Below are 17,066 nucleotides of genomic sequence, written 5' to 3'. Positions count from 1 at the left end.
TTGGGCTGTACTTCAAAGGTTTCCTGTTTTCTAATGTCAAAAGCTTTTTGGTTGGATGAGACATGGTAGTGGCCTATCGGTATAGAATGCTGTTTGGAAGTTTGGTGCCATAGCTTAAATTATTCCAGTTTAAGAAATGCTGGATGATATGCTAGGAGGCCTAAATCATAAATTGATGTTAGTGCTATGATAAAAGTTTCAAGAATTTAAGTTGCAGATGCAATTAACTCATGAAGCTACAAGAGAGTCTTGCACATTGTGGGCTACCCTCAAACCGGCAATTGAAGTAGATCTGACTTCCGAATTTCATACCCTAAATGTCATAGGTAGTCTAGAGTAATTCTAGTTATATTTATCAGAATAATTTGATACAGTTGTTACAATGTCAAATGTATTGGCAGGTGTAAAAATTATTAAACATTTTAGAACAATATGGCCGGAATCCAATTAGCTCCGAACATTATTTGGGCGCTAATGGACCACCGGGGCTATCCAATTGCTCTGAAAGCTGGCACTTATCGGGAATTGAGTTTCACCTGCCTCAGAAAGGCCAAAAAAAATCCCCGAAAACAGGCCCGTTCTCGTGTCGGCGATCGTGAAAACACACAGGTTTCAAAGACCCTGTGTGTTTTCTCACAAAAACTGGACTTTTTCTCCCAAAAAGGGCTCAAATTGGATAGCCCGATAATGACCATTGGGCAAAAGTCGCGATAACAAACCATCTTTTTCATTGGAAATATTATCAGGGCTAATTGGATACTGCCCTAAAATAGAAAATTAAATTGAGCACAATTCTGAATACATTTACAAAACAAAGGGTATATTTAGTAACATAGTGAAAAGAGCAATGAGGTATATAACCTATAGCAATCAGTCAGCCTCAACTTTGTGCAGTCTGGTACTGTATACTCAGACAAATACAACCTGATTGGGGAAATGTAATGAACAGCTATTTATGAAAATGTTTGTTGATTTTTGACACAGGTTTAAAATGGCGATTTACATCAAGTCACTAGTCTGTGCACCATGTTATAAAATAAATCTCAAAATTGTTGTAAGAACATTTCTTCACAAAACAAATTCATCGAATGCAATTATCAAAGGTGGATACCGTATGCATGTCACATTTTCTATTGAAGTGAAAATAATACTCATTACAAGTAATTCTAGGCCATTGCTCAGAAATGTTCAATAATGTTTTTCATATTTTACTTAGATGGTGGCGCCAGTGCTGCTGTTTGGTATTGATTTACACTCCATATGGCAGAACGCCCAGGAAACACATTAATATATATACAAATGGATTGCTTTCCAAGACTTGTATGGCATTTATCTTTAGAACTATAGAGAATATTAAAATAAATGTTATACAATAGAGGCTGTGAGGTTCTGAAAGCGGCCAAAGGGTCAAAACGAACCACTTTGAAGACTTGGTGTAGTCTACACAAAGTGGTGGTTAGCTACTCTGGCAGGCCGCCAGCTGGCTATGTTCAATAGAATTACATTTCCTTCATACATTAATACATACCCATACCTTTCTGCACCTGTAAGGGGAAGTTAAGCTATGCTTATAGTTATAATTGGTAACAATGGGGCAGATGTATAAATCTCTGGAAAGTGATAAAGTGCAGAGTGATAAACGACCAACCAATCAGCCCCCAACTGTCATGTTACAGGCTGTGTTTGAAAAATGACAGTTGGGAGCTGATTGGTTGGTCGTTTATCACTCTCCACTTTATCACTTCCCGGAGCTTGATACATCTGCCCCATTGTTCCTTATAATTAGCAGGTGATTAGTTTGTCCTAATGCAGGCTTTTTACTGCCCTGCGATTTATAGTGTATGTATTGTTTTCTCATAGCAAGGCCTAACTGCAAATCCTGAAGACTGCAGACAAAAACATTACATTTCCTCTTGGGAAAGAGATTTGGATAAAATAGGGACAGAACGGGTAAGTGCAGATAAAATTCACAATGGATAAATGTAAAGTAACGCATTTGTGTGCTAAAAAATATTCATGTATCGGCCACATTAAATTAGACTGTATTAAGAGAGTTGTTGATGGAATAGGATTTGGAAGTAATTGCAGATAATAGAGTTTACAACAGCACATAATCTCAATCAGCAAAAGCCAGAGTAGTTTCCTGCACTACATTTGGAAGAGGCCAGTATAATTTCCTCTCTATCTTCACCTTTAATATGGAGTACAATTTCTAGGCCACAATTAACAATAAGAACATTGAAGCACTGAAAAAGGAAGAAAAGGCATACCAAAATAATACAGGATAATGGAAGATAGTTAGTTCTGCATAAAATCTGAACAAGAATTATAGCCTCTAAAACATACACCTGCTTTTATATGAATTAGCCTACATCAGGGGTATTCAACATGCGGCCCTGCAGCAGCTGTAGAACTACACATCCCAGCATGCTCTACAACGGTTTTAGCATGCCCTAATAGCAAAAATGTGACAGGGCATGCTGGGATGTGTAGTTCCACAGCAGCTGGAGGGCTGCATGTTGAACACCCTTGGGCAATATCTTATATAATGAAAACAATTCTCCTTTTAAGCAACATGCTGCAACTAAGATTGCCTGTCTCCCTCAAATCCCCCTCTTCCTTAATGCTCATTTACCTCTGCAGAGTGGTGAATGAATGGGGCACACCTGGCAACAGTGTCGTAACAGTCCTTTAATACGCCCTGCGTCAGCCTCGCCCCCTTTGCTCATGGCGTCATTCATAGGGGACAGGACCAGCCAGCACCTGAAAGCGCAGCAGTGAAGCTGTATAAACGGCAGGGTGCCTGCCTCTTGCGTCCAAAGGACACAGCGCAGCGTTACTGGCTGTAGGATGACGTTTCAAGCCAGAACCAAATTCCATGTGGCAGCAACAGTTCCGCCCACAGAGCTCTGTGCGATGGCACAGGTCGCACGACCCTAGCTACTGCCCTGACTGTCAGTCAGAACAAAAGTTCAGTGACGATGGAAAAGTCCATCAGAATGAGGATTGCCTGCCTAAATCGGCACAGTTGTTAAGTACGGCTAAGATATGTATTAAATTATTTTTAAATTAATAAGTAAAGCATAATCTTACTATGTCTTACTATATTAATATTACCTTGCAGAGTGATAAAGTAGGGAAAACCAAAATACATAAAACAGCAAACAAAATTAACGTAGACAAGAAAACAAAGGGGCACCGAAGGCCAAACTCATGGAAGATCTTCCAATCTAATTGGAAATGGGCACAGCTGCCACAGAAGGTGTGTCTCAGAGTGGAGATTGAGACAGTTTTGAGGGGCACTAGTGTGGGTATTATAGGTAAAAGCAGGGTAGAATTTAATAAAGAGATGGGTTTTTTAGACAGAGTTAAAAGATTTGCTGTCTGTGCAGGGGCATTTCTAGAGAGGAGGGGGCTCGTGTGCAGTCTCCGACACAGCCCCCCTCCTCTCCGCCCGGCAGCCGGCAGCACACTGAGGCTGTGCACGGCCAGCGCCAGAGTTATAGACTCTGGGCACTATAGTGTGTCCAGAGTCTATAGTGTATGCACCGGCCATTTTCCCAGTACTGCGCATGTGCGGCCATTTTCAAGTCATTTTACAACACCGGATGCTCGCGCCGACGTGGGACTCCGGAGAGGTAAGCATTATTATGGGTGCAGGGTGTGCGGGCCCGTGTTCCCCGCACACCCTGCACCCATTATAGATACGCCCCTGTGTCTGTGGAAGAATCTGATCGTCATGGTATAGAGTACCATAAGTGATAATGGCATGGGAGACATATTGAAGGCGGGACTAAGAAGTGGATAACAGAGACAAGGCATCTGAATTGATTTTATTTTCGCCCAAGTGTGCCATGGAGAAAGAAACAAAAAAAGGTTATTTACTGTACAAATACTAGATAAAATAAATACAATTTCCCAATATGTAGTCAAAATTTAAAATACCTAGTTAGATAAATGTTATATTAATGCTTGGAATATTATTATATTATTATGCCACTTATTTACATTATTTACATTACTGGTATTTTTAAATTATTTTCTTTCATTAAAAAATATGGCAAATTATATTAGTGCCTTTATATCAAGTATAAGATAATTGGCTGAATCTGTTAATTACACGAAAAAAGAGCAATTGCTGATCTGTACTTACCTTAACCAATATAACGTTTATTATAACCATCAGAAATGGAAAAATTCTTTCTAACTACATAAAAAAATCCTTCTGTATTATAACAGGAATTAATTGCTTCCATATATTGTAATGTGTCTATATCGATCAACTGACAAAAATAGGTCCATATGACCAGTCCACAGACTCATTGCTCTTACTATAAAGAGCCTTCTCTTTTCTTCAATGCAAGGGGTCTAAATAAGATAATAGATTATCTGTAGTCCATGAACAACACACAGTATTTCTGTGCATCCCCAGAGAAGAGGACATGCATCTATACTAGATTTGAATTTAAGCCTCCTTACGGCTGGAGACGCGGGGCAGGGATGTTTTATCATAGGCAGAGTATGTTTGCGTAATTACCAACACATGCAAACTGGCGCTCAGACGCATATACGCCTGTGGTATTAGCAGGTGGTGAGTGTGGGGCAACGAATGATGATGACGACAGTCACCAGCACTAGTAAACTGATTGTGATTGGCTACTTGCTTATGTTGATTGATTTCTTAGCTGCCGACTTACATATGGGGTGAAATATAATAGGGTCAGAGTTTTCTTGCAAGTGCGAACTTGCACTGAATTGCTGCGAGAATGTTCCGAAACTCGCAGTATGTAATAGCCTGCGAGTTACAAGATGCCTACGTAACTCGCAGACGACACCATGCGAGTTTTCTGGCAGCGGAGCCCGTAAAGATCTTGCAAATCGGAATTTGAGATTGATTACAAGTGGTGTGTTTTGTTTGAAACCAAGGGAGTCATTGGTTCAGAAAAGTCATCTGATTTGTAGCTCTCTGGCCCAATCTAAGTAGCACCTTTGCATTTTTTTCTTTGAAAGGTTTTGTGAAGGAGACAGTGTAGGAGTGAGAAGCACCATTGGGATTTATCTATTTTGTTTTGCAATTTGCAGTATGGAATATAGGCTGAGAGTTGGAAGTGAACTGAGTGAGGGGGAGGAGGTGGTTGGAACCCAGCCTGAGTTTGAAGAAGAAGATGGTGAGGAGGAGAAGGAGATGATAGAGGAAGAGCCTGTTGTATCTGCCTCTCGAAAAAATAAAAACAGGGCGAAATGTCCGCTTCACGTATGAGGAAAATTGTGCACTGGTGCACTCAATTGTGTTTTTATGGCTTTATGGCAGGGGGTCTGTGATGCAGTTAGAACTGCAAGAAGCTGTTTTCGGACATTAATAGGGTCCTAAAATATAAACTTGCTGAGGAGCTCCAAGAGTCACGCAGAATAGGGGGTGGTCCAGTAGTCCACATACACTATACTGCACTTGAGGAGTAGCTGAAGCAGGTTATACCAGCAGAAATCCCGCCAGACACCCATGTTGAGGACACCGACCATCCAGCACCTCAAGCACCACCTGGTGAGTAACCAAACAGTTTTAGCTTTTACCCTACCAAGCTAATTCAGTCTGAACTTAGGGCCTGATTCAGAGCCGCTCGCTCTGACAGAGCGTTCGCTCTGAATCAGGGCCAGGCTTTTTTTTTTTTTGGTGCGGCCTCTTGGCCGCTCGCATAGCTGTGGGTGACCACCTACAGCTATAGCGAGCGGCCATGATGATGGTCGCAATGGTCAAGACCATCGCGACCATCGGGCTTGCGACGAGATCCTTGTGGTAGGGTCTCGTTCTTCGCAAGCCCCAGAGAGCTTTCGGCTCTAACAGAGCCGGAAGCTCTCCACTGACATCACTGACATCACTTGTGACATCACTTGTGATGTCAGTGGGGCCGCCCCCAAACGGCAGGTGTTCTCATGGGAACGCCTCCGTTTGGGCAGCCACCCCCCCCCCCCCCGGCCTGCCCACCAAAGGGGGCGAGCTGTCACTCAACATCGACAGCTCGCCCCCTTTGATGCGAGACCCGAAGTGACAGATTTTCCGTCGCTAGCCAGGACTCGCGCATGCGCACGACGGAACCGGCTCCGTCGTGTGCATGCGCTGTCGGCCACCGGGTCTGAATCAGGCCCTTAGTGTTGTACCCTTTTTTTAGTTTGATAACCTTTTAATGAATACATACCACACAATGTAATCTCAAGATCCTGATGAGTGTGAGGAACCCTAGCAGAGGAACTGCCATATGCAAATATGTATAATGTTCACCTCAAATCCACGAATCAGTATAATTGTAAATAAAAGTCCACTAACAAATAATTAACCCGGTTTATTCGAGAAAAAGATGCATATTCTGGCACAGATGCCTGTACTTAAAACCAAGAAAGGCCACTGAAACATATTTTATATTTCTTTCCTCAGCTGCACCACCGAAGTAAAAGGCTCCTGCCAAAAGCCGACGTCCACAAACGGATGATGATGATGGTGGCGAGTCCTAAACAAATACAATTAAAGAAAAGTACAATCAGCCAATGGGTCAGCAGGCCTCTGTGATACATCAATATTGTCACGTAACATTGATGCCAATAACATTGTGATATTTAGCCCTACATTCAATTAACAATGTAAATGGGTCAAAAACATATCAGTAATGTAACCTTAATGGGTCATTCCATAGCAACTCACGTTACAAAATGACTTAGCAAGTTATTTGTATGGCTTTTAACTATTTAACTGGTGGTGGCGCATGTGATGCGACCGCAGCCAGCAGTGCTTCAGCTGGCAAGGTCACATCACATGTGACCACGCTGCAACGCTGCTTCCCCCGGATTTTGCAGAGGCGATCCGTTCGGCAATTATGCAGAACGGATCTCCTCCGACTCCCCGGATCGCCCGTAAGTGATGCGGTGATCTATGACCACCAACATCACTTCCTGAATCGCGCCACATGATGCTGTGCGAACAGCACTCCGGGGAGCATGTGCCGGGGATCACAGTGCGAGGAGGGGAACCTGCAAACGCTATTTGCTAGCCGCAGCTGCCGCTGCTGTTCCCCTCGGGAAGCTGGTGCTGCATCATCTCCTCCCGCCGTGGCTTTCTGATGCTGTGTCCCCGGGCTACCCCCTCCTTATAGCATGGGACTGCGGTAGTTTCTGTCCCATCTTCCATCCTCTCCTCCCGGCACAGCAGCTGCTGCTGCTTTGTCCCCGGCCCATCCCCTCCTCCTGGCGCTCTCACCACCCTGAGTGGCTGCTTGTGTGACTACTGTGTAAGATTATATTATATAATATATATATATATTATATATATATATATATATATATATATTAGAGATGAGCGGTTCGGATTCTGTGGAATCCGAACCGCTCCGAACATTGGGGATCCGAGTCCACCCGAACCCTGTTCGGGTGTTCACCGCCTGACTCGGATCCCCGTTCGGGGCCGAACGGCGGCCGCCTGATGTCGGATTCTCACTAGAGAATCCGACATCAGGTCTCCTCGCGTGTAGGGCAGAGCGCAGTGATAGCGCTCTGCCCTACACAGACACAGACACACAGCCGCCAGCGGCAGCTGTGTGTTTGTTACAGCAGCCAATGAGAGTCACACAGACTCTCATTGGCTGCTGCACGGAGGGAGCCGGCTGGAGCTCACACATGAGCTCCGTCTTCCGGCTCCCTCCTCAGCGTGTGACAGAGCGGACGGCGCGGGAGCGGGGATACAGGTAAGTTTTATTTTTTTTATTTTTTTACTTGTCAAAGGTGTGGGGGCGCTACTGGGGGGGGGGTCTGCACTACTGGGGGGGTCTGCTACTGGGGGGGGGCTATACTACTGGGGGGGCCATACTACAGAGGGGCCTGCTACTGGGGGGGCTATACTACTGGGGGGGGGGTCTGCACTACTGGGGGGGGGTCTGCTACTGGGGGAGGCAATACTACTGGGGGGGCCATACTACAGAGGGGCCTGCTACTGGGGGGGCTATACTACTGGGGGGGGGGTCTGCACTACTGGGGGGGGGTCTGCTACTGGGGGAGGCAATACTACTGGGGGGGCCATACTACAGAGGGGCCTGCTACTGGGGGGGGCTATACTACTGGGGGGGGGTCTGCTACTGGGGGGGCCATACTACTGGGGGGGCCATACTACAGGGGGGGCCATACTACAGGGGGGGCCCATACTACAGGGGGGGCTACTACTGGAGCAGCCTACTACTGGGGGGGCCTGCTACTGGGGCAGCCTACTACTGGGGGAGCCATACTACTGGGGGGGCATACTACTGGGTGGCATGCTAATGGGGGGCATACTACTGGGGGGGCCTGCTAATGGGGGACATACTACTGGGGGGGCCTGCTAATGGGGGGCATACTACTGGGGAGCATTCAACTGGGGGCACTGCATAGTGGACCGTACTACTAAGGGGACTGCATAGGGGGCACCACTGCTGGGGGACATTGTGTAAGGGACACCGCTACTGTGGGCATTGTGTAAAAGGGTCACTACTGTGGGCATTGTGTAAAAGGGGCACTACTGTGTGTCGTAACATAAATAAGAGACACTACTTTATGGTGTAATGTGAATCAGGCCCTATGTGCGGTGTAATGCTAATAAGATTGTGCACTGTGACTCCTAGGGCCGTAGCCCACTTTGTAAACAAGTACTGTGACTCTGCTGGCCGTACCCCACTGGGTGGGTGCACTACTTTTCATTTCTGCCACTGCTGTGTGGCAATGTGTCATAGATGTGCTTTATACTGTGGTGTCTGTGTCGTTGTGCCGCTGCTTTGTCGCTTAGTAACCAGTCAGCTCACTGCAACCTTTGGCCAATAATGTTGAAAACAATATTATAAGCTGTGATATGGTCTAAATTGACTGGAAATTAATGTTATTGAGGTTAATAATACTCTAGGAAGAAAAAAAAGACCAATTTATGTGATTTTAGCTTTTTTTGTCAATTTTTGTAAAAAAATCCAAATCCAAATCCAAATCCAAAGCCAGTCACCGCAGTTTGGCAAATCCAAATCCAAATCCAAAGCCGGACGACGAATTAGAACCAAATCCAAATCCAAATCCGGCAAAAATGGTCCGGCGCACATCCCTAATATATATATATAGTATTAACCACGAATGGAGAGACCAGCACACCAGATGAAATATAAAAAAAAAGTCAATTTATATAGAATGCATGTAGAAAAATAAACACTGGTATCCAGGGATTGATTTTCAGTCACATATAGTCGTGCATAACAGAGTATGCTTATCCGGATCTGTACGAACAACACACTGACACCAATGGTAATGTAAGCCGCCTTAGTGAATGCATTCTATATAAATTGACTTTTTTTTTTATATTTCATCTGGTGTGCTGGTCTCTCCATTCGTGGTTAATACTATGCAATTCTCTATGTCTGTGCACCCAGTATTAAGCTATTATTTTTGAGTGTGCAATACTTCTTTTTTTCTATATATATATATATATATATATATATATATATATATATATCCAGAGGTGCGGCACTCGGCTCAATAAATAGACATACACATAAAGGCTTTTCAACGTTTCAGTGTCCTTGACACTATCATCAGGATAAATAAATACAAAACTGTCTTACCTTAAATACTAAAGATCACCCAAGTGCACTCACCGCGCCGAGACCGGGACCACGCACCAGCATGACGTCATCATGCACTGATGATACGGTGCCAAGTTATGACATCCAGTGAACCATCAACCATAAAAACAGTACACGACTGCACAATAAAAAATGACACATAAGTTACAGAGCAGCAATAGAACAAAAGGAAAAAACAAAACAAAGTAAAAAGCACATACATAGATGGGAACTATGGGCCTGATTCAGAGCCGCTCGTAAGCGGCCGCTCGTTCGTTCCGAGCGATGTTAGCCCAACTGCGCATGCGTACGGATCGTTATACGCATGCGCTAACCAGTCAGTGCGGCCGAAATTCATGTGCTCGCAAAATAGCGAATGCCTGCTATTTTGAGTGACAGAAAGAGGCGTATGTGGGTGATAACAGGGGAAGGTGCTTGAAAATGGGGAGTGGAAATCAGAACGCAGGCGTGCTTAAAGGTCAAAACGGGCGTTTTATGGGTGTGCATATTTAAAACAGCAGCATCATTGACCACGTCACTGGGTTATTTTATAGTCAGAACTGCTCGCAAAATTGTGGTAGCAAACACCAACCCCAAGAATAGCGAGCAGTTCATACCCTTGTCGATGTACTCGATTAATCTAATAGCGGACATGACGTAGGATGCGAGCGGCCAGGGGGCGTATTTTTCCAAAAAACGAACGCAAGTTTTGTTCGCTCGTTCAGACATAGAGGCGTGAACAGACCGCAAACAGCGAACGGTTCATTTGAATAGCCACCCCTAGTTTTAGAACGAACGACCGCAAATAGCGAGCGGCTCTGAATCAGGCCCTATGACTCAAATACAGAAAAGCAAATGGATTAATTGAGGCCCCTAGGAGCTATGACATCTAATCGATGAATCCAACAGGTCTCACAACGTAGTAACAAGAGATCCTGATCGCCTCCCCTCATAGGTTGTGGAATGTGACCGATCATTCGGTACTTTAAACAGGATATATTTGTTTAGCTTCCACAAAGTGACGGTCGAAAAGTTGGTTGCTGGTGCAACTTAGTAGCTTTGATAGTTGAGCGATGGGTAGCCATGCGTTCTTTAAATTTGCTTTGCGTCTTTCCAATATAGGAAAGGCCGGATGGACACATGATCTGGTAGATCCGATAGGTGCTGTTACAGGTAAGTTGATAACGAATAAAGAATTATTTGCCTGAATGAGGATGATAAAAAGAGTCTCCCTGGATCAAATAACGACAGGTGACACAACCACATCGAAAACACCCTAATTTCTTATTAACCTGAGGAGAGGTTGTCTTGATTTTTTTTCATGGTGATGTCAGATTTAACCAAATAACCTGGGACAGACTCATCCCTAACTTCCCTTAATGAACAGAGAAGCTCTATTGTATTTTTATTCCTGTACGTGTGCCACCTGCATTTGGTGCATTTTTTTTGCACATTTTTTCTTTATATATTAAAAACCGTGTTTTCCTATAAAGTAAAAACTCTCTGTTGGATGAATTATTTATGGGACATATTGATTGGTAAACATATATGAGGTTTTAACGGTACACACTAAGGGCCTGATTCAGAGCCGCTCGTAAGCGGCCGCTCGTTTGCTCCGAGCGATGTTCGCACATCTGTGCATGCGCATGGGTCGCAATGCGCATGCGCCAACCAGGCAGTGCGGTCGGAAATCGAGCGCTCGCAAAATAGCGAGTGCCTGCTAATTTGAGTGACAGGATGAGGCGTTTGTGGGTGGTAACAGGGGAAGGTGCTTGAAAACGGGGAGTGGAGATCTGAACGCAGGCGTGCCAAACAGTCAAAACTGGCGTTTTAAGGGTGTGCATAATTAACAAAGCAGCGTCATCGGCCACGTCACTTGGTTGTCTCTTAGCCTGAACTGGTCGTATAATTGCGGTAGGAAAATCCTACCACAAGCACTGCGAGCAGTTCAGACGCCTTTTGATGTACTCGATTAATCAAATAAATAGCGGAGATGACGTAGAATGCGAGCGGCCAGGGGGCGTCTTTACAAAATAGCGAGCGCATGTTTCGTTCGCTCGCTCAGACATAGAGGCGTCAACAGACCGCAAAGAGCGAGCGCTCAATTTAAATAAACGGACCCTTTTTCTGAACGAGCGAGCGCAAATAGTGTCCGGCTCTGAATCAGGCCCTATGTTTATTTCTCTGGCTTTCATTTCATATATTCATTGTGTTGGTAATGTGACCGAAGAAAAGTAGAAGTTCTTGGTTCATTATTCTTTCTTCACGTATTTCACAGGGCTCAGTCCCTAGTATCTATGTACTATTTGACACTTTCTTCACTCTATTTGTCACACACAATATATATATATATATATATATATATATAAAATTAGAGATGAGGCCCACCTGAACTTCAGGGATCCAAGACACAGCTCGGATCTCCCCGCCCTTCTCGGATCCCTATTCGAGGCAAAACTTCAAAATCCCACTGTCGGATCTGGAGGTTTTGCCTCGAGCGCCCATTTTTTAATTTTTGAAAGTCCCATTAAAGTCTATGGGCTTGCCACTGATTGGCTGAGAGAGCTGTCTGTCACAGCTCTCAGCCAATAAGCGCTTGCCTATAGACTTAAATGGCACATGAAGAGGACGAAAGATGCAGCCCATCCCCCCGCACTGACACAGCTGCCCCCACTGTCAACACCGCCAGCACCCTGCACTAAGGACACTGCCAGCACCCTTCACTGCTGCCCCATACTGAGGACACCATCAGCACCCTCGAACTGCAGACACTGTGGAAGAAATGGCAGTCATTGGATACCTTCCGAAACATCCAGGTTAATTGTATGAATGTGCCAACCACACAGATGAATGCCATCACTAGTCAGTTACACAAAATGGGTTGGGTGTGGGAGACCGGCAGTCGGGATGCTGGCTGTCAAAATATCGACAGCCGCATCCCGATGCTCAGTAACCCCACAGAGGATCCTTAAGTATGCTAACCCTCCACCCTTCACCCCCTATCCATAACCCTCTGCTCCTTCATGCTAAGCCTAATCCTCCCCCCTCGCACCATAACCCTCCTCGTTAGTGCCTGAATCTAACCCTCCCCCCTTGGTGCCTGAACCTAACCCTACCCCCTTAGTGACTAACCCTAACCTCCCTCCAGTGGTGCCTAACATAACCCCCCTTGTCTGCAGCCTAACCTCTCCCCTCCCGCAGCCTAACTCTAACCCCTCTTCCCATGGTGCCTAAACCTACCCCCCCCCCGTGGTCAACAGCTGACCCAGCCCACTATATTTATGTTCGGGATGCCGGCTGTTGGGTTCCCGGCGCTGGTGTTCTGCCCGTAGGTCGAGATTTAAACAGTCGGCATCCCGTGCAGAGGTATAATAACTACATCCCACACAAAATAGCTGCTGCAACCGAGTTGCACAAGGTACGAGAACCAGAATGGCCCATAAAAGTGGATATGAGTCTGTTAGAGATCAGCCAGGCTATTAGGGAACAAACAAAGGCACTTATCAGCCTACAAAGAGTCAGACAACCACCTCACCAACCTCAGCACCAAACACTTCGGTAAGATGCGAACACGTGGTAGTCTGGCTAAAGGCTTAGGTAGGGGTACACACCCAAACAAGTAACATGTTTTTTTCTAGGTTAAAAGTAACATTTCTTTAACAGCTTTTCTGAGTTGAGTAAATTTGGATTGCATATTGAATTTGAATATGTGTGTATATAGTAATTGCTAACTTATTGTTAATCAAAGGTACATATGGCTATATTGTTAGAATATAACAGGGAAGAATCTAACATATGTACATGGTGTTTTTGTGAATCTAAATACGCAACACATACCTTGTTTGGTAATTCAACTGTTTAAATACACTTACCATATGCAGAGTCCAAAATATGTATACCAGCATCTCACATAGGTATATGTAATTTCCCTCTATAATGTAAAGACATGATAAATATATTATTTGAACTGTAAATGTGTTACATATCCCCATTTTTACATTTACCTTACTGCAAACTTACATGTAAAATACTGCCGTATAATCCTCTGTCAAACCTCATTTCCCCCCTCTGTGTTGACCACGTCCTCAGATGATGCAGGCTCAGGCTCCTTGCTGTATAACACAATGTCCCCAAGATCAGAGTGGCGATGTTGTGGAGCATACAGTAGGCATTCACAATGTCACCTACTTTCCTAGTATAATAAATCAGGATCTCACCCGAGCGATCCAAACAGCGGAACCTGCTCTTCAATATTCCAAAGGTTTGCTCTTTTACACTCCAGGTGGCGATGTGAGCATTATTATATCTATGGTGTGAAATGCCTTCTGGTCTGGACAGAGGTGTCATGAGCCAGGTTTGACACCCATATCCTGAATCACCTGTGGCAGAGGTTCCCAAACGTTCTCAAGGCACCTCAACAGTTCAGGTCTTAGAGCGATCCATGGTTTAGCATAGTTGGTTAAACCAAATTGACTGAGGTAATAATTAAGCCACCTGTGATCAAGCATTAATATTCTTAAAACCTGGACTGTTAGGGTGCCTTGAGGACCGAGATTGGAGACTTCTGACCTAGGGGGTTTTCAGAGAACAAAAAAAAAACAAGACAGGAAACAGTTTACATATAATAACTATTGCAGCAGGCATGTTTAAGGTTGAACGTGAAGGAACAGTAGCATGTACACTTGGAAGCAATTTAAAGGTGCAGTACAGGAAGGGTTTTTTGGTGGGTAAACATGGTTCTAAAAACAGATGCAGTAAATGTTGTAAAATACCTGCGCAACATAATGTGTGGTTGAGTATAAGCATATGCTCGTTTGGGGCCCTGCAGTCACAAATGAACACACACCTGGTAAAGCACAAGTAATTGTTATTGGGGACAGCAAGGACTACATACCTAACAGCCAACCCTCCAGCATGTGTACACCTTCAAACTTCTCCCATATGGGCATCAAGGCAAGATCCTATATAACCTGTAACTACACTGATAATACAGAGGTGACCATCACAGACCACCTGCACATTGAGCGAGTGATAGTGATGCCTATTAACATACCTATAACCTCTCAAGTGTGGTGCTCTGATCCCAATGTATGGCTCCCAGCACAACAGGAAATGATGAGAGCCTATAGAAGGCTATCTTGAGTTCCAGCCACTGTGACTCACAACTGGGGAGTGAGATATATGTACACCATATTTTCTTAAAGGCACATAACACTTTAGTTCAATGCCTTGAGAAAGTGGCCTGCATAATCCCCCAACACCCTAGACCTCACAGACTAAAAAGAGCCTGTTGAAAAAAAGTGTAAGGTACACAATAATTTCTGCAGCCCAGGCACGGCATACATACAGTAGTTACTGCCAGACAAAGGCTCCAAATCATCTCTCACCTGCTCATATAAGTTCAGGTTTGTTAAGTTAAGCCTAAAAGGTTGCACCACCTCGTGATCTGAGAGGTAGTCCAGGTCCATCCTCACTCTATAGGATCGTCTGGAACATACCCTAATAGAGACCTGGATCCGGTCATGCTCCTGAGCCCTGTCCTGTGCAGCTGCTCCTCCATAGTGATTATCCCACACAAATACAGCTCATAGGAACTCAGTGCAAACACAATTTAATTTGTACCTTAGTCAGTTTGATTATACCATCTGTGCTCAAGCATGGATATCTGTAATACCGGGACTGCTAGGACCAAGTATGAGAACTCTATTCTTACTATACAGGTATAACCTATTATTTATATTATTTTTAACCGCATGTTTGCTTTTGGAGATTTAGGGGTCTATTTACTAAGCAGTGTTAGGAGACAGAGTGAAAAGTGATAAGGTGCCATCCAATCAGCTCCCAACTGTCATTTTTCAAACACAGCCTGTGAGATTGCAGTTGGGAGCTGATTGGCTGGCACCTTATCACTTTCTTATCACTTTTCACTCTGTCTCCTAACACTGCTTAGTAAATAGACCCCTTAAGCACAAGTGACCGAAATGACAGTTTTTGCTTTTTTTCAACTATTTTACAGACCAGTATGTTGCTACCATCTCTTATCCCTGTCCATTAAACAATTATAGCTAATTTATTAACATTTAATTTAGGTGCAAAATTTGCTCTGAACTACAGCATTTAGCTTTTATTTGTCTAGTACACGGGATGCCGGTGCTCAGGATCCCGGCGGTCAAAATCCCAAAATCCCGATGCTGGCATCCCAACAGGATTAAAATACAGACACCTGTCAGTAGGTATTCTTCTAACCCTTCCCCTCTCCTTACCCTAACCCTCCCCAGTGCCTGAACCTAACCTTCCCCCTAGTGCCTAAACCTAACCTCCCCCCAGTGCCTAACCCTAATCCTCCCGCAAGTGCCTAATCCTAACCCCTAACTCTAACCCAACCCCGCTACTTTGGGATGCCGGAGGTTGGGATGCCAGTGGTCGCGATGCTGGCGCAGGGATTCTGACAGGTGTCGGGATTCCGGCACCGGTATTCTAAGCGTCGGCAGTCCCAATCAGCATCTACATATCATTTTATAGAATGTATTTGATGTTTCCTCAAAGCTGTTTGGTTGCTATGGGGAACGTCTCCACTGGTCCACTTCGCTGCTCTTTTCATTGCTTGATACATAGATCGTATAGAGCAGAAACCCGGATATTTGCAAGTGAACGTGCATCGACCTGGGTTTTTGCTATGTGTGAATGTAAACGACCCTGGTCAAAATCCCGAGTTCACGACAATGCTCTGTACCAAGGTCGGGGACTGAGACCAGGGAAATTCACTAGTTGATAAACCTGTGATAAACCTATGTTTCCTGGGTCGTCAGTTTGTAAAGGGTATTAAATAATGAATGCAAATGTCTAATGGTTTCTTGTGATTCAGTGCAAATATGTAATATAAAACTTAAAACCAGTTAAAAACTGTTTTAAGTGACACTAAAAAGCAGATAATTCCACCAAAGTGAAAGGCTGTGGCTGACGTGATATTCAAGTAGTTGAAGTATTGGCCACACATGATCAGTACTAACAAATACAATTCAGGCCTCCATGTAAAACACACCCCAAATATACACCAATGATGTAAAATGGAGAATAATTAGGTCAGCTGTCAAAATGATGATGTGACTGCTGGGTGTTTGAACATTAAGGGGGAAATTCAATTGGACGCGAAAAAAATGAAAACTTAACATTGGCGAAGTTTTCGCACAATTCACGTGTTTTAGTGCAATATTTTTGTGTGTTTTGTCTATGCGCGCTCCCGTCTTTCGCCCTATCCTATTACAAAAGACGTGGAACCGCATTCTTGCGAAAACTGCGCATGGTGGAAATAGCAAAAAGTACAGCACATTTTGGGGAAATCAGCCTGTACCCCATAAAAAGCCTGATATAGGAAATCAATATAAAAGAGTATTACTGGACATAATAAAAGTATTTTGGGTTTCTTAAATTGTGTCAAATGTCTGTTATATG

At 44.3% G+C, this 17,066-nt stretch overlaps 1 protein-coding gene and 1 long non-coding RNA gene across 2 annotated transcripts in view; both read right to left on the bottom strand.

Annotated features, from left to right (window-relative positions):
• Nucleotides 1-17,066, bottom strand: part of EFNA2 (ephrin A2) — a 254,013-nt gene that overhangs the window by 201,006 nt on the left and 35,941 nt on the right. The window lies entirely within an intron of this gene.
• On the bottom strand, nucleotides 6,324-13,555 carry LOC148537787 (uncharacterized). Its single transcript, XR_015873320.1, has 3 exons — nucleotides 13,487-13,555; nucleotides 9,615-9,753; nucleotides 6,324-6,503 (listed from the first exon to the last, which is right to left on the bottom strand). It is a non-coding gene; the product is annotated as an uncharacterized LOC148537787 (long non-coding RNA).

Source organism: Taudactylus pleione, unplaced genomic scaffold (assembly GCF_031769625.1).
Source record: "Taudactylus pleione unplaced genomic scaffold, aTauple2 ptg000044l, whole genome shotgun sequence".
NCBI classification, from domain to species: Eukaryota; Metazoa; Chordata; class Amphibia; order Anura; family Myobatrachidae; genus Taudactylus; species Taudactylus pleione.
The sequence above is the reverse complement of the archived record's forward strand: the minus strand, read 5'-3'. Positions and strand labels throughout refer to the sequence as shown.